The following is a 16,284-nucleotide window of genomic DNA, read 5'->3' on the forward strand; positions in this document are numbered from 1 at the left end:
ATAAACTGCAACCCTCATTATGGAAAATACCGGGGATCCCTTGCCACCAGTATAGCAGATAGTGCATCAGGATCGATCAATATCGAGTGATTTGGAACATTCGGATGACAGCTTTAAACTAAAGGGGCGAGAGGACGATCACTAGATTGCGGATTTTTATGCAAATTCGTGTTTTTATGTTCTTATTTGAAAAGATTGAAATTACCCGAGGATTTAATTTGTTTGGTAAATGTTAAAGACGAGTAGTATAGGAATGAGCGAATGAGTTAGCAGTATGTAAATATATATATATATATGTATGTGTATATACATATATGCATATATAATGTTGCGACGAGTATTATACTTTAGATATTTTGTATATTTCGTTGGCGTACATTCTACTGATTTCTGTATCTTTAAGTCTGACTTGAGTCCATAAAAATTATTCTTACTTTGATAACGTTTATATCCAGGATCAGTTACCAGGTTTTTCTCAACTAATTAATTCTTCATTTATCGATAAATTATCACCACGCCTGTTGAAGAGTTACTATCAAATGTACTCGATAAAAGTACGTAAGTAACGAAAAATCAGTTGTAGCGCTATAATGCGAGTGTTTGGCTTGCGGAGAGCAAAAGTTAAAAAAGTGTAACTGAAATGTTTTTCCATTATTACGTAAACATTAAATACGTAGATATATTTCTCAGTTAACGGTAATACACGTGTCGCTGTTTTATGTTAGCGCAGAAACGTTAGAAACAAATTAATAATTGCGTAAATACTTATTTCTCAACGGCGTCAGTGACGTACGAAAGATTCAAAGTTATAAAACGTAGAACTCTTGGGTTAATAGCTGAGTTGAAGAAATGAATTATGTTTAAAAAGAAATTGCTTTTATTCAAACGGTTGTATAAAAAGAATTCGAATATATAATAAAAAAAAAAATAAAATTATACAGGCAAATTGATGTTTACGATTAAATTGTTCTTCGTTTCGAAGCGATACGACTCACTTTGTTTGTTTTACAGTAAATCGGATAATTATCCGATTCGCTTGTTTTCCTGTGAAACTTTGTATCGTTATAGTAGAGAAACAAAGAAAAAAAAATACATTTGCACTCGGTGCATTCATTTTAATGTTTGTTATATAATAACAAGAGATCACGAAGTTCTGCCAGTCTGTACGACACGTGGCAGAATACGTATGTAGGTTAAATCTCGCTCGTGATCATTTAGATGATCAACAGGATATCGTCGGTATTTGGCTATCAGCAACAAATACGTGAAATGTTTTCGTTAAATGGTATTCAAAATAGAGAATCCAATTATCAATTGAAGCTTTCATCCACCGATTAATCAGTACGTTGTATCAGTACGTCCATACGCTAGTTATAATATCAATTAATATTAAATATTAAGAGAAAAATTAGGATTTCTATAAAATTCCTGGTACTTCGAGTTGTTTACTTTTAAAGAAAAATATAGACATGCCAAAAATGAATATTTTCTTTTAAAATAGAGATAAGTATGTTTCGTTATTGGAATATATGTAAACATAGATACAAGATGCATACGACAAATAAATAAATAAATAATCCGCAAGCGGAGACAGAAATAGTTAAGGCAATTGAGGCGACGAGATCACTGATCGAAGTTCAAAACGACGACATTATTTTTCTCGGAACACGAGGGAAGCAACGCCATTGAAAACGTTCTAATCGTATCTGGCCAAGGGACGTTCCGATCGACTATGTATTCATGCAGCCAAGGTCAGAGCCGAAGGAGCACCGTGGAAACTCTTCCGATAATTGGCTCCGTGCACCGAATACAGAACAGAGACTCATCAGTCGGCGTCGCCTTTGAATCGTCCTCGAATCGTCGAGCAACTCGTTTATGGAAATTCAACGACACGAAAAAGAAAGTGGACGCGTCGAATAATTGGCCGTGGAACACGCGCAACCGCGGTAATTTTACTCGACCGCTTTGACACTCGCAGTTGCTCTTCCGAGAGAATCTTCGAAGACTTCGAAAGGTCGAGCGGACATAAACAACGAAACCAGGCTAAATAACAAAAGGCGAAACTTTCATCGAGGATAAAAGAAAAATATAACGAGAAAACGATAAAAGAAATTTGTTGGATATCGTGGGATGAAATATAAAAGATATTAGCTCGGAGAAATCATAGATGTTGAAGTAACTACTTCAAGAAAAGCTCTACATCTTTATTTATGTATATCCGTGATCTAGGCACTGGTATTACGCAGAAAATAAAATTTAGTGAAACAAAAATATTCTTAATAAGGAGAGGTCCGTATTATTGCACCCTTGAATATACATTATGTCTTGGGTTATAAGGTCTAGGAACAAAGGAACTAATAAACAGATTTCTATTTATGTTCCTTGTAGCCTTTAGCTAAGGCTATAAGGTTAACTTTTTTGATAATGTCCTTTTGCTATAAATATATGAACGTGCTCCCTATCGATCTCATCGTATTGTAACACTAAGAGAGTAAGGATCTGGATCAGCATAAGCTTATACATTATACTTATACCTTTATTTATTTCAATATATTTTTCTAGTACAAATTCATTCACTCGTTCTTCTATCAGTCGATCTCAACAATAGTTTCGAAAGATACAACTTGAAGATACAACTAATTTTTATACGAAATAATTTTAGCTTCGTATGTGATCCTTTTCATCATTGGCAGGTTAACAAACACAGATAATATATTATAATAATGTATTTGCTAATATAAATATTCATAATAATAATAACATTCATAATATTCTGCTCCTTTTTTGGCTAAAGTATGATTACGAATTCTTTGAATATCAATAACACGCTAATTAATAATATTAATGAAGTATTCCATATACCTTGAATATTCTAAAGAAATCTGTCTGATCGAAGGTTCATCTGAGAAACAAAGAGGAACGAAAGACCCCTGACATTGAGTACCAGCATGAACACCTCAGGATCTCGAGTTACCCTTGCCTACCCGGATGGATGCACCTCTTTCGGGTGGTCCTATGGCGAAAAAAAAAAACAAGAATTCAAAATGGTGGAGTGCCATAAGGGTGCAACGAACGGCTAATCGAACAAGGTCACGATCGATGATCGAGTCTCCTTATGAGATCTATTCCATATTTGTGGAGGATGAAATATCGTTGATATTTCTCCATTAACCCAACAATGGGCAAGCTGGTTCATTTATATCTGCGTGAAATTTCATTTTTTAATGTGTTCAAAGGAAAAGGAAGGGAGAAGAAATGCCGACTCTGTTCCCTAAAGAAAAGTAAGCACTGATGAATCCTTGGAACTGATTTTTGTTGAGAAGCTTTCTGAGATTCGCCTTGCTCTACTGCTGTAATGCAAATGAAATGCTATAGCAGAGCGTGAGTGCATATTAATATAACGTAAGGCAACCAACACTGACGCATACGCTGCCACGGACGTGTGATTATGTTCAGAACTCACGGAATCAGTAGCGACAGTTTTTCGCAAATATCTGGGAAACCAAGATTAATCTCTGGTAACTCGTATAGGAAAAAATAATCGAAATCGGCGAGATTGCTCTCGTTTCTTTTCTCCTTCGATTCTCGTCCTTTTTAAACTTTCTTCCGAATTCGTATTTTTCCTAATTAATCCTTAAAACATTCGACTGAAAAATATATCATACACTGAAATAGAGACTTTGATAAATATCTCGGAATTTTGTCAGATCTTTCGAAAGCCAAGGGCGATACAAAAATTAGTCGTGAACGTAAACAACTCCGATTGCGAAAAGTGGAAAATATGTGACTGGCCACGGAAGGTTAAATTTATCGTCAATTTAAAGGTAATTGACATAATTATCCTTTAAACAAATTACCCTTGATTAAAGAATAATTGGTATTTTTATTCCAATCCAAACGAAGGATATATTCTTCACATTTCAAGAGAGCAATTAAAATCTAAAAAAGATCCTTTATCAGGACTGAAAAAAATAAAAAAATAAAAAAAAAGCAATAGCAAAGTTTACAGAAGTGTAACAATTGCTATTTCGAAAAGTATAATATAAATTTCTTCTCCTTAATGAAAATCTTTATTATTGCCAGTTATATCGTTTGACATTGTAACTTCTCAATTTGCTGCAACTTTCATCGACTCTGTTACGTGTACCTAAAAGAACCTGGTGGATGGCGATCGGGATTTTCGATTTCGACCCAGAATCCCGATTCGATGTTTTCGCAATCACGATGGCGACTGTTGGAGAGTCGAAAGCGAGAGTCTCGACCAGGTCGAACCCAATACCACCGCCCAAGGTAGTGATTGGACATCTTCGTTTTTCGGAACACCACAGGTCGGCCACCTGCCTGATCATCCTGTTCGTTCGAGGTCGTTGCTCGATTTCCAAGATACTCGTGGAATTTCAGGAGAAATTCATCAAGTATTTTTATATGTAGACAGCGGAATTTTATGCACTCGAGGGAAACTCACAGATGGAGAAAAAATCATAGAATGCAAAACCGTATAAAATATGCAGAGTAAATTACTCATTATAATATTCAATAGATGAAACGTGTCTCTGTTTATGATTCATTTCTTTAGTTACGTTGAGAAAAACATGAATCGATAAGAATTTTCAAAGCGACAATTTTCCGGTAAGAAACTCTCAGCGTGACGAAAGTGAAGGTGCAAAACGTTGAAGGGTTGATGTTCTTCGTCAGAAAACGAATAAATAATTTTCAAAATAAAACGAGATATAGAACTGTTAGACGTAATTGACTGGATTGAGACAAAGTTCGCGTCTATCTTCGTAAACATCAAACACATGTTAAATTCTAATACCAAGTGACTCATAGAGAGTACAAGGTGAAGGTTGTAAATCTCAATCTGTCTGTGACATTAATATCTCAACGTCGATTGGCCATTCATAAACCTAAACTTTGAAAACATTAAAGTTCATTCGATAACATTATCGAGAAATTCAATGGGAAATGCGAGTACAATATTTCCCCATTACTTGTATCAATGTTCCTGCGAATATTCTCACGAATTTCCACTTGGATATCTGAGACTCACAGTGATATAATTCGGGAAAACGAATAAGGTTATAACGTGACTAAATCGAAATTCTCAGTATCCTGACTTACGCCAGTATGATTTTTAGCCTGCCATTTATCTAGCTCGAATCGCTCGTGTCAAAGCAATTTCCCCGCTCAAAAAAAAAGGAAGGTCCTCGTATTATACGGAAATAAATCCATCCAATCGTACCTGCCGTCTTTAATGATAAAAATAAACGTCCTCTAAAAAGAGAAGGAAAGTCAACGAAGGAAAAGTGGAGCCCCACGTCGGAAACGGATAATTGGATCGGCAGCTAAGGGAAAGACAATTTCCGAAACGGATATGCCAGGCCGTTATTATCAGCCAGGCAGATTAAATGTTTCATTTTTAATAATTCGTATATTTGGTCAAGGCCTAGTCGACTGTCGAGGGTCATCGTAAAACGCACGCAGCGTCAGGAAGGCGGCCAGGTGTTTCATGAGCGACGCAACAACGAGTCGATTTTCTGGGTCGTCACGCCAGACGGACACCCCGAATCCTGCGTTTGGCACATGACTGTCGGGAACACATTTTACTGCCGTCTATGTAGGTCACACGCGCCATGCGTGAACCTATGATATATTGTTTGATTGATGCCTCATGCTGATTTCTGCTCTACCTAAAACCAACGAATGTTATTCTTCAATCGTGGCATTAAAAACGAGCTGCGAGGTATTTAGAGACGTAGTATTAGCTTGTCCGAAATGTTTCTTTCGCTTTATAAGGAAATAATAGACGCACAATGTTTTTTGTTTTATATTAGTTTATTGAATTATGCACGAACGTAATAATAGAAATAGAACGAAATGGATCGTACCTAATTCAATAAAATGATATAAAAGAGAAATTGTTGTTCATCTGTTATCACCTTATGAAACGAAAGGAGCTTTTCGAACAACCTGATAGGTTCTATGGATTATTGGTAAAAGCATAATAAATAGAGGGCGGATATTGAGACATTTTTGAGAAACTCAAGATTCGAAAAATCTTCTATAATATAGGAAAATGTATATGATTACCACGTTTAGCAGACAAATCTCTGGTTAGATTGCGTTTCTTTAATTTTGTTCGTAGAAATATAAGAGCGCGCGAACGTCCACAGTTTAGTAACAAAAATAGTTAGCGAAGCTTTGTTAAATTTTCTTTGGTTTCTAATCTTTCGAATTTTTGAAATTTTCAAAATTTCCGATTTTCCAACATTCGAATTTTAGAACTTTTGAGTTTCTAGATATAGAGATGTTCAAATACTTTAGTATTCAAATATTCAAGTTTCCAAATCTTTGAATCCGTTAATATCAAAATTTCTTAATTCTCAAGTTCGATATGTTGAAATTTTGAACTTTGCGAATCTTTTCGAATGAAAGATAAAGTAAATAATTATTTGTAAGTAACTTGCAATTTTGATAAATCTCGCTCGTTTAATCCAAGCCAAGAACTATCCTATAAATCGTTTGCACAATTAAAAAATCATTTATGAATAATGGATAGATTATTCGAGTTCAATATCGTTTGATATTCAAGTTTCTGAATTTCCAACTGTTTGAAAATTAAATGGATCATTATCGACAAGTAACTTTGCAATTTTAATGAAGGTCGCTTGATTCAAATAAAGATTATTTTCCAAACCGTTTGGGCAAAATATTCTGTGATTGCAAATAAATCGTGAACAATGGATAAATGAAAAATGTGACGATAAAGAGAGCGGACAACCTGCGTGACTTCCAGGACGATGCAACAGCATCACGCTCGAGTTATCGAGTCAAGCATTTAACTCGAAATTCTGTGTTTGGCGCATGACTGGCACGTAATTAAATTTCTTGTTAATTGCTCGACCAAAATCGACACTTTTCGGATTGGAATTTTGCCTGAAACAAGGCACTGACGATTGAAACGATCGACTATGGCAAACTAAAGAAGAAAAGTGAAATATCAAAAAATAAAACGCAATAATTCGAACGGTACGCGAGTACATTTCACCTCGGCAAATATTAAAAATTTTTCAAACGAAAAGTTTATCCTCTTCCGATCTCGCGAGCTTATTGCAATTTTCATATATTTCCAACAGAATTTCTCCCGAATAGAAATATGAAATCTCTGAAAAAGCATATATAAACTTAAATTTCTTTCTTCTTTGCTTCGTCATAGAATCAAGGTCTGTTTCACCGTTTAATTCCGTTTCTCGTAATCGTATCGTTTCTCCGAATGTTCCGTACACGTTATTTCATTGAATCAATTGAAGTATCTAATCTAATCTGGTACATCTTCTATATTTGCAATAAATTTTTTGTTACTTCTATATACATTTTGTCCTCAAATCACATCGATATAATCACGATAGTCGTGTCTCATCGCAGTGTTAATGAAAGTTCGAAACGTTTTACGTAACACGCATAACACATATATACAATACATGTATATATTATATAAATATAAATTTGTCGAGATAAACGTTCGAAGTATTTAATATACTTCGTGAGCCACTGTATAAACTAGAAACTTAGAAAAGTCCATTTCCTCAAGTGTATTTGCTATTATATACTTGATATAATATTAATTATATATTTGAAAGAAATAAAATAAAAAACAGTGTAGGTGGCTGTTGGATACGGTTGAGAATAAAATATCTTATTCGGAATGGGTTAACGGGCACGAAGCATTGACAACGATGGTATCTTTCTTGAAAAATATATTTCACTTAATTGGCCTACTTTGAGTTACGTTTTCGTCGCAAAACAGGGATAAGGTGGATCGATCCTGACCGAGATCCCGCAAAAGGCAAGATGTCAGGCACGAGTTTGATATCTCGTAAAAAGCATTTCGCTGTGGCAGGTGTTACGAGACTGGGCAACCGCTGTTGTCCGTGTCCGAACCACCTGCTCGTTTTTTATTCGATGTATACCACGCGTTGTATTCACACTTCGCCGTCCCGTTCGCCCTGTTCGACGCCAAACGAGGCGGCCAGCCCTCCACGCACCCAAAAAACAGCCACGAGCCACCTTATTTCATCTGATGTTGAAACGCGTAGTCCTCTGGACCAAAAGGATCAAAGAAAAATAACTTTTCGACCAAGAGAAATCTAACGTAATACCATGAGATTGCAAAGTAACCTGTAACCTCTGACTTTCTTTTAATCTTATTGGAAGATGCAAACTAACATGCAAATTGTGGACATACAGGAGAAAAACGAGAAAAGTTACTGTTGAGATATGTGTAATTTTTGTGTGCTACGCTAAATTAGCCGCGAAGTAGTGATACACATATATGAGTATGAGTGTGTTGGAGTATGTGCGTGCACAAAGTCTCGTAAAACAGATAAATTCAACTGTTTCGTTGGTAGTGTGGTATAGAAGATGACGAGACAAAGAGAATGCTGAGACGCGTGCAAACGTATATCGATGAAGATCTTGTAAATCGCATTTATATACATAACGCATAAATACGTTTATTTCGACGATTAAGATCCACAATTTTTAAGTTACATTTTCTTACTTTTATTTCTTTACATGCAAACAGTTTCAAGATTCAGTGTGTTGTTGTCGATCAATCCCATATTATTAAAACTGTCTTTTATTTTATTTCATTTTATCTGTGGTTATCGACTATTGATGGTTCATATCGCAGAAAATATAGAATACTAAGCAAAATTGAATATCCTGAAATTAAATGATCCGATTGAAAATCTAGCAGGAACCTTCAAGCATCACCTACGACCATACAATTGAGATTTATTCAGATTGGAAACCATGCACATTAATTTAACTAGTTACTGAAGAAAGCATAGCGCAAGTGAGAATGCTGCGATCTCACGGATTCGTCAAATTCTCGCGAGTTATGCCACATCGAAGAAATTTTATTTTACGAATTCACGAGACTCGAGAAGCATCAACCATCGTTTTAAAATTTACTGTCTCTTGAACGCACAGGATCGTGTTTCCTATACCCGTACCCATATTTCGTGTCTTAACGCAGACACCATTACCCTTCGTTTGCGAGCATTATTTCTGGCTGAACAGCGATTGAAAAAATATGACAGTAAAGAAGACGATGTGAAACTTATCGTACACCTTGAGCGTTTAAAAAGCATGTCTCTAACAAATCATTCTTAACACGAAGCGAACCTGTTTCTCGGAGCAGGTGGAACATCGTCAAGCAGAATACCCAAAATCCTAATATTAATAAATCTTTACGAGTTCTTTTTCTCTATCACTATGTAAGTATTCGACAAAGGAAACATTTTTGGATAAGAATCAGCTTCTTACGCTTATCGAGTTACACGACTTTCCAGGTCTGTCTATTTGAAGTGGAAAGCATCGAAATACCCCGAGGAACGGTGGGATGCAGGTGCGACCCCCTTTTCAAGGTCCTGATACTTCCCGCGCCCAGACTCTTTTACAAGGTGACGAAAAGAAGAGAAATCGTCCTTCGTCGATTTGAAGCGAACCACATTGTATCTGTCGCATACCAGATGATCGTCATCCAACAAAACAAACAGGTGATCTCCCGTTTGATGGAATACAGATCGGTTATCTTGCAGCTTGCGGGAAACATGGAACAACTTTGTTCGTTACGCGTTAGCCCTTTCACTCGTTAACATTCCTCTGACCCATTAAGCTGCGTTCCATTGAAGAATATTATAACATATTTTTCTCACACGTCGATGCACGATAAAACGGAGAAAATTCTTTCGATGGTATTCAGGGCTATTAACGAAGCTGAGTAAAATTTTTGTGAAATTTTCAATTAATTTTTTCATTAATTTCTGCGAATAATAATTTTTGCGGTCATAAAAATATATCGCAGCTAGACTATTCTTGTAAAATAAATTCTAACGTAACTAACATGAAGCGAATTGAACAAATCAATTTAACTTAATAAATTTAGATTTTTTTATAAGGAAAAAGGGCTTTGGCATAAACTAAAGGGTTGTAAGGTCTTTCCAATGTTATCTTACAGTTTGGAAAAAAATTGTTGTCACGTAGAAACCATATGTTGATGGAAAAAAAATATTACGATGAAAATACAGTCTTTAAGAGAAAATTGGAAGATTTAACAGATTTTATTAGGAATGATCATTGGATCAAATTTTTCCTCCCAGTTGTTTCTTCGTACCAGGCGTCATTTAGTCGAGCAAGACGGAAGTGCCGTGGTTAATTGACTTAGAGGGGGCGAAAGCAGCGCAAAATTAATTAAACCATTAACCCTTCCAGCTAGCCAGCCAGCCAGCGAATATTCCTAAAAGCTGTACCGCATTGAACGGTAATTCCCAGTCAAGGGTGCACTTTATGGGGGATAGAATACCCTCTAAAACCATTTGCAATGAATTACGACACGGATGGCAATCGATAATCGTCTCTCTGTTTACGATCCATCCTTGTCAAGGCTTGTCCAGTGATCGAAACTTCTGTACATGGCATGCGCCAACGTCGATTATATCAGTTCCGACAATAACGAAATTATGAAAAATAAAAGAATCTGTCTGTTGGCTAACATTAATCCTAAAATATTAATCGAAATATCTTCAAATATTTTTATTGTATAAATTTCAAAACATCACTGAAGATACAGCAATAGTCAATAACCAGACGTCAGCGTCATTCATTTTTAAAAACCACTAAAAATCATTGCACAAAATGTATTAAGTTGTCCGAAAAGTGTCTTTCTTTTACAAACACGAAACCTAATCTATCGAACGTTATGGTCTTTATTCTGATAGAACAAAATGCATCATACGTAATTTGATAAAATAATATAAAACGGAAGAAACTTCTCGGACGACCTAATACGTTGTATTGTATATATAAAATGTATATTGTATTGTACGTCAAATTTATATCGTGTAACAGTAGGAAATTTTAGTAAGAGAAATTCAATTCTATTTACTGTGAATTACTAGCCGATTGATCGCTCCGTTCGATATGGATTTATAAAATTGTAAACATTTTAACGTTTACTAACGTTGACACTAGGAAAAGAGTTACGACTTGAAACAATTGCACAGATCGTTGTGTATATTTGTCAGAGCGAAAACGTCCTCTGAAAAGATTAACAGCGCTCTCTGGGCACGGAAAGTCCATCGAACCAATGCTGAATACCGAGAGCAAAGGTAACAAGAGCGAAGAGACGGAGTAACGACCAGGACAAAAGAATCGAATAGACAATACAATCGGCAATCGTAAATACATATTTCCATTTGGACGACGGCAATTGACGCGAGCTCGTTGCATTTTGATGCTTGTAGTTAGAAATGGAACGCACGTAACAAGAGAGCCGTCTTTTTGTTTCGATCCGGTCCATTTAATTAGCCGCCGTGGCATGTTCGTGTTAACGCGAAATTAAGGACGACCGGGAATTATTAAATAATTGTTAAGGTCTTACGCGACATTCTTGTCGGCCGCTGCTTCACCTAGCCACCCTGACCAACCGAAGAACGGTGCCAAGGTCTGCTTGCTGGACTAAACTTCGATATTATATACACAAAGCATACACTGGCACACGGACGATCTAGAACGAAGCGTGGGCTAATGGACGAGACAAAGGTGACGAAGGGTGATCATCGGCGCGGAAAGATCAATTTTTCATGACGAATTTGATGACATACTTGTACGCTTATTTTTCTTTTTCTTTCTTCTCTTAGTATGGTGGAAGAGAGGACAAGAAGCCTTAAAAACCTGAAACTGGCAATTCGATAGTTCTCTTTGGAATATCAAGGGAAGAGAATATCATTAACAGATGATAATAATAGCACAAAGGTTTATTATTAATAGCACAGATAAATTAGAGTATAACACAATGAATTCGTGCTGCAAACGTAGATGTTTTATTCGACATTCTATAAATAGTATTAAACATGTGATAAGTTATTAAAATCGCTAATTAGAAAGCCTGGAAAGTCACTTGAAAATGTGACAAGCTAGCAAAATGACGATAAGAATAAACGAGCAATAAGCCAATGGCAAAGTCACAGTAATTTCACTAAGATGAAAGGGAATATTCTAAGTTTTGTGTATCCAAGTACTTAACTAGAAGAGGTTTGGTCGCCTGTAGCTAGTTCATGCTCAATTATGAGAAGTAGAAGAATCGTGTCAAGGTTCAACCGCGCTAGTATTAAACTAGCATTAAGTTCGCGTAGGATGCAGTCTTGTAAAGACACAGGTGCCGCACGCTCAACGCTGCTTCATCATAAATAAGAGAGGCAGCGTGATCATCGGCGGAATTAGTTGGATCGTCCCAGTTTTGTGAACAAATGACATCTATACGATATAGCATAAAACGTCCAATTTGGACTTTCGAATATTCGATCTATATTTTGTATGGACAACCTGAAGTATTTTTATGAGATATTTTTCATATATTAGAATGAACCACTGAAATCAGATTAATCCACTCCATTGTGATTAATTGTTTGGTTTTCAAGCAATTGAATATATCAATCTACGATAAAATTAAAAAATGTCGAGAAAGTGAATAAAAAAGTAACTTTGATAATACGAAATTGATCGACGTATTCTTATTTATTCTCATATTATTTAGAAGCAGTTTACTGTTTATATCATTAAGAAACAAATTATTTATTAGAATAATAAGATATTGTGAAATTTGATAATATTTACATTTCTTTCATTTTGCACGGTTGACGGATATTTTGATCGACTCGATATGTTAGTCTCACCGGAAGTTGAATATTAACCTCGATTAACACCGATATTCCTATACCGTGGCTCCTTGGTATGAATAATGTGCGGGTGACTAAGATTTCTTCCTCTTCTTTCTACTACTAATTCCCGGGTGATTTCATCGTGACGACCTCGCAAGACCTCGAACTCATTCCTCGCATCATGTCGTCCTATTTACTCGACTAATCCAGCTACGCTAATTTCAACTTTGAATCGAAATCGTTGCAGCCTCTTTTTCTTCAAATTCGAAGGCTAATTTTTAAGCAGAAATAATTGCTATCTTTTATTACAACTTGGAACATTATAATGTCGTTTAAAAATCGATACTAGAACTATTAGAATAGCCAAAGTAACTGGTAACTTGATTTACAAAACATTTTTAAGGATTCGTGTAATTTTTGGCAAACTACATCAACAAAAGTTTGCGACAGTTTGTATTCTCCTTTGAATTACGCTTCTGTTCACATATTTCTCATTTTGTCTTCTTTCGTATACCTTTCGTATTCTTTTTCATTTTTCCTAAATCGATACATAGTTTTAACGTTAGATACAATAGATAGCTATTTGAATTTATCGTAACCTTGAGTATTTGATATAAAATTCCTCTTTGATGTATCTCAGCACGTGCTAGCAACTCGGAATACCCTCTCGTTATCAAAGGAATTCCTAGACAAGTTACATAAAGGCTTTGAATGAACATCACTACCACAGGATCCTTCGAGATACCAAATTCTTTAGAAAGGACCCTTCTGCGCTATACTGTACTATATTAAACGGTCAAACATTCCAAGTTAAGAGATACAATTTTCTCGGAACAAAATTCTTCTATATAGTAAAACGTATCCTTAAAAGTGTATTAAAAAAGATCTTGCTTTTATCAGGTTTTACGTTTCATTTTCATTATTTTACACATGTATAGTTGTACGAAAGTACTATTAAACGTAATATACTCGAAGCCAATTTAAGTATAGTACGTAAACGCGGTAATATTAGATACGTTGATAAATGAAATAGCATTTTAATTGATTGTATATAATTTACTTTAGACATGTTGCCTCTCATCTTTCGTTTACATGATCAATTTCAATATATTTACATATTTCGATCGAAGTTCAATTTTTAAAACAAGTTATTGACTAGACTTTTGCATATCATCGGATCATTTTCCATATCCTTCGCATTTAATATAATATAACTTTTCACATATTCGAGAGTTTATTATACAAGTGTCACATACTCGATAACAGCAGGTCAAATTTGATCAAAATAAGCTTTAGCTCGCCAGAATGACGAAAGCAGCTGTTCTCTCGCTGTCAATGTTCCTTAATTGCACATTCGTTATCGATCGTTTAGATCGAATGTATTTATAATCGCGTCTAGTTGAAGCTGTTAGTTTCTCCCGAGGGGGCTACATTCTCTTCGTGAGAAGTTCGTCTTTTGTATTTTCTTATCGCAAAGGATAACTAACCCGTGAAACAATTACAAATTTCATTCGCTTTTAAAAATATTTTCTATGGTTGGTTTCGTGAGCTCCAAGAATGAAATATGTATTTATACTCATTAGCGTTATATAGTTCGCGTATCGGTGCTCGAATGGTAAGCGTTTCTACTAAGAACGCGAATCGATAGTTGTCGAACAATCGGAACGATAACTGTTATCGTGAGCTTGCGAGCATAAAACTCGAAGTTCGTAGGAATCAATCGGGAAAAAATGTATATTAAATACAGTAGTATAAAAGATGGTAAACAAATAAAATCCAATTTATTAAAAACACGATCACAAATAGATATTAAACATAAATTAGTAGATATTAAAGAAGGCTTCAAGAAATATACACAAATTATCAAAATATTTCATTTAATACAGAAGACAAAAAATTTGTTAATCAAACAAAGAAAATTTTTTCGATGTAAGGGCAAGAAAAATATCAGGTCGTCGTTTACCCAATAAATTGTCACCCTAAGGACTTTTATTGCGGTAGATATCCGGCTGTGGTACCGGTATCAGCGATAATCGAGCTCCGACGAAGCGAGAAAATGTCGAGGTTCAAAAACACCATATCCTAGCGATCCTTCCGCGAACTACAAGGACGTATGGGGTCAGTATGCGTGGGTTGTTGCACCGGCTAGAGCGACGGATCGATGCAGCTTGCAGAGCAGGGTGCACAACCCGGCTAGCAACGACCTACCACGTTTCCATTCTCTCGAACACAGCAACAGGCAGCTATTTACGCGGCTCTCGTTAACGGATTATTATCAACATTGTTTTTTCCAAATCGAATTATGTCGTGTAATCGTATTTTGAGGGGATCGTGCAATAAGTTTGATCCTCCTAGAGATCAGAGAACAAGAAATAAAAATCTGCGAAACGTGTAATTTTTATCAGAATATGAAGGTGGACGAAGAGAAGTTTAATAAGGAGAAGGATAATATAAAAAATCGATGAAGTTCCTTGCGAAAAATGCATAAATGTACGTACTTATATTTCGAAATTATTCAGATAACGGTTAATTATTGCGAAAAAATTAAGATGGATTACATAGAAAATTCTGTGAACTCGTAATATCATTTACGATAGATACGAATGATAACAGATACAATGAAAGACAATATAGCGAAAAAAATGTTTGATTGAGAAAAGAAAGAAGAAACTATCTAATTACTGAATTAACGTTATCATAATGCTACTTAATTGTCCGTATCATCTACTAGACAAAAGATTTATTATAGTTATAGAATGTAAAATTTGAACGATAGCGACAATAATTTTTATTATACCATAATGTGTTTTTTTTTCTATAGCGTAGAATTTCAAATAAAATAATAATTTTCTAATCATTTTCCAAATGTATTCGTTTCGTTATTCTAATACTTATGAACGAGAATGCGTGTTATTAATTTACATTCTCTGTCAAAACATCTAAATACAGCGGCTTTGAAACATTGATTCTCTAGTTGCACATAGCACGAACGGCTTCAAGGGTGTCGCAGCGAAAGTAATTAATGTGTCGCATAAACTTGCGTCGTTGTTAATAATTTCAAATTGCATTGCTCAAAACGAGGGCAATGTGTATAGTGTATCACTCTATACGAGGACACGTGTTTCCCTTTGTTTCAGAATATGGAAAATTAATGCTCGATGCTTAATGTAAAACAGCCGAGTTATGAAAGCAAACTAATTTGCCAGGTTCTTTTCCAACTCGTAACGCTTTCATCCTCGAGAAGTTAATTACGTTTTTACTTCAATCTTAAATTCGCCTTCTTCCATTCCTTCTCGTTGAGTAATTGAGTTTAAGTGTAACTGAGGGAAAATGCGTGCTTAATATAATCCCTAAATCGATGAGTCTCTGCCAGAGGTTGAGTTCAGACGTCGACCAAGGGTAATTAAAAGATTGAAATGAGAAAGAAAAGGATGTTCGAACGTTCGATGCCAGTCGAGGCTTTCCCCTTTAACGAGAGACGCTTTTCTTTTTAATTTCTCGTTTCGTCGGCAAGTGGCGTCAGTCGCCAGCCAGACACTCCACTTGTCTTTTCGTTAAA

At 35.5% G+C, this 16,284-nt stretch overlaps 1 long non-coding RNA gene across 4 annotated transcripts in view; it reads right to left on the reverse strand.

Moving 5' to 3' along the window:
- LOC105666247 overlaps nt 1–16,284 on the reverse strand; it is a 125,101-nt gene that overhangs the window by 63,213 nt on the left and 45,604 nt on the right. The window contains exon 5 of one of the 4 annotated variants that reach the window (XR_007225692.1): nt 5,412–5,690. The exons of the other annotated variants lie outside the window; for them this stretch is intronic. This is a non-coding gene — a long non-coding RNA (uncharacterized LOC105666247). Of the gene's footprint in view, nt 1–5,411; nt 5,691–16,284 lie in introns of those variants that run through there. 4 annotated transcript variants of the gene reach the window in all.

The sequence above is a fragment of the Bombus terrestris genome, chromosome 11, assembly GCF_910591885.1.
Source record: "Bombus terrestris chromosome 11, iyBomTerr1.2, whole genome shotgun sequence".
Classification (NCBI taxonomy): domain Eukaryota; kingdom Metazoa; phylum Arthropoda; class Insecta; order Hymenoptera; family Apidae; genus Bombus; species Bombus terrestris.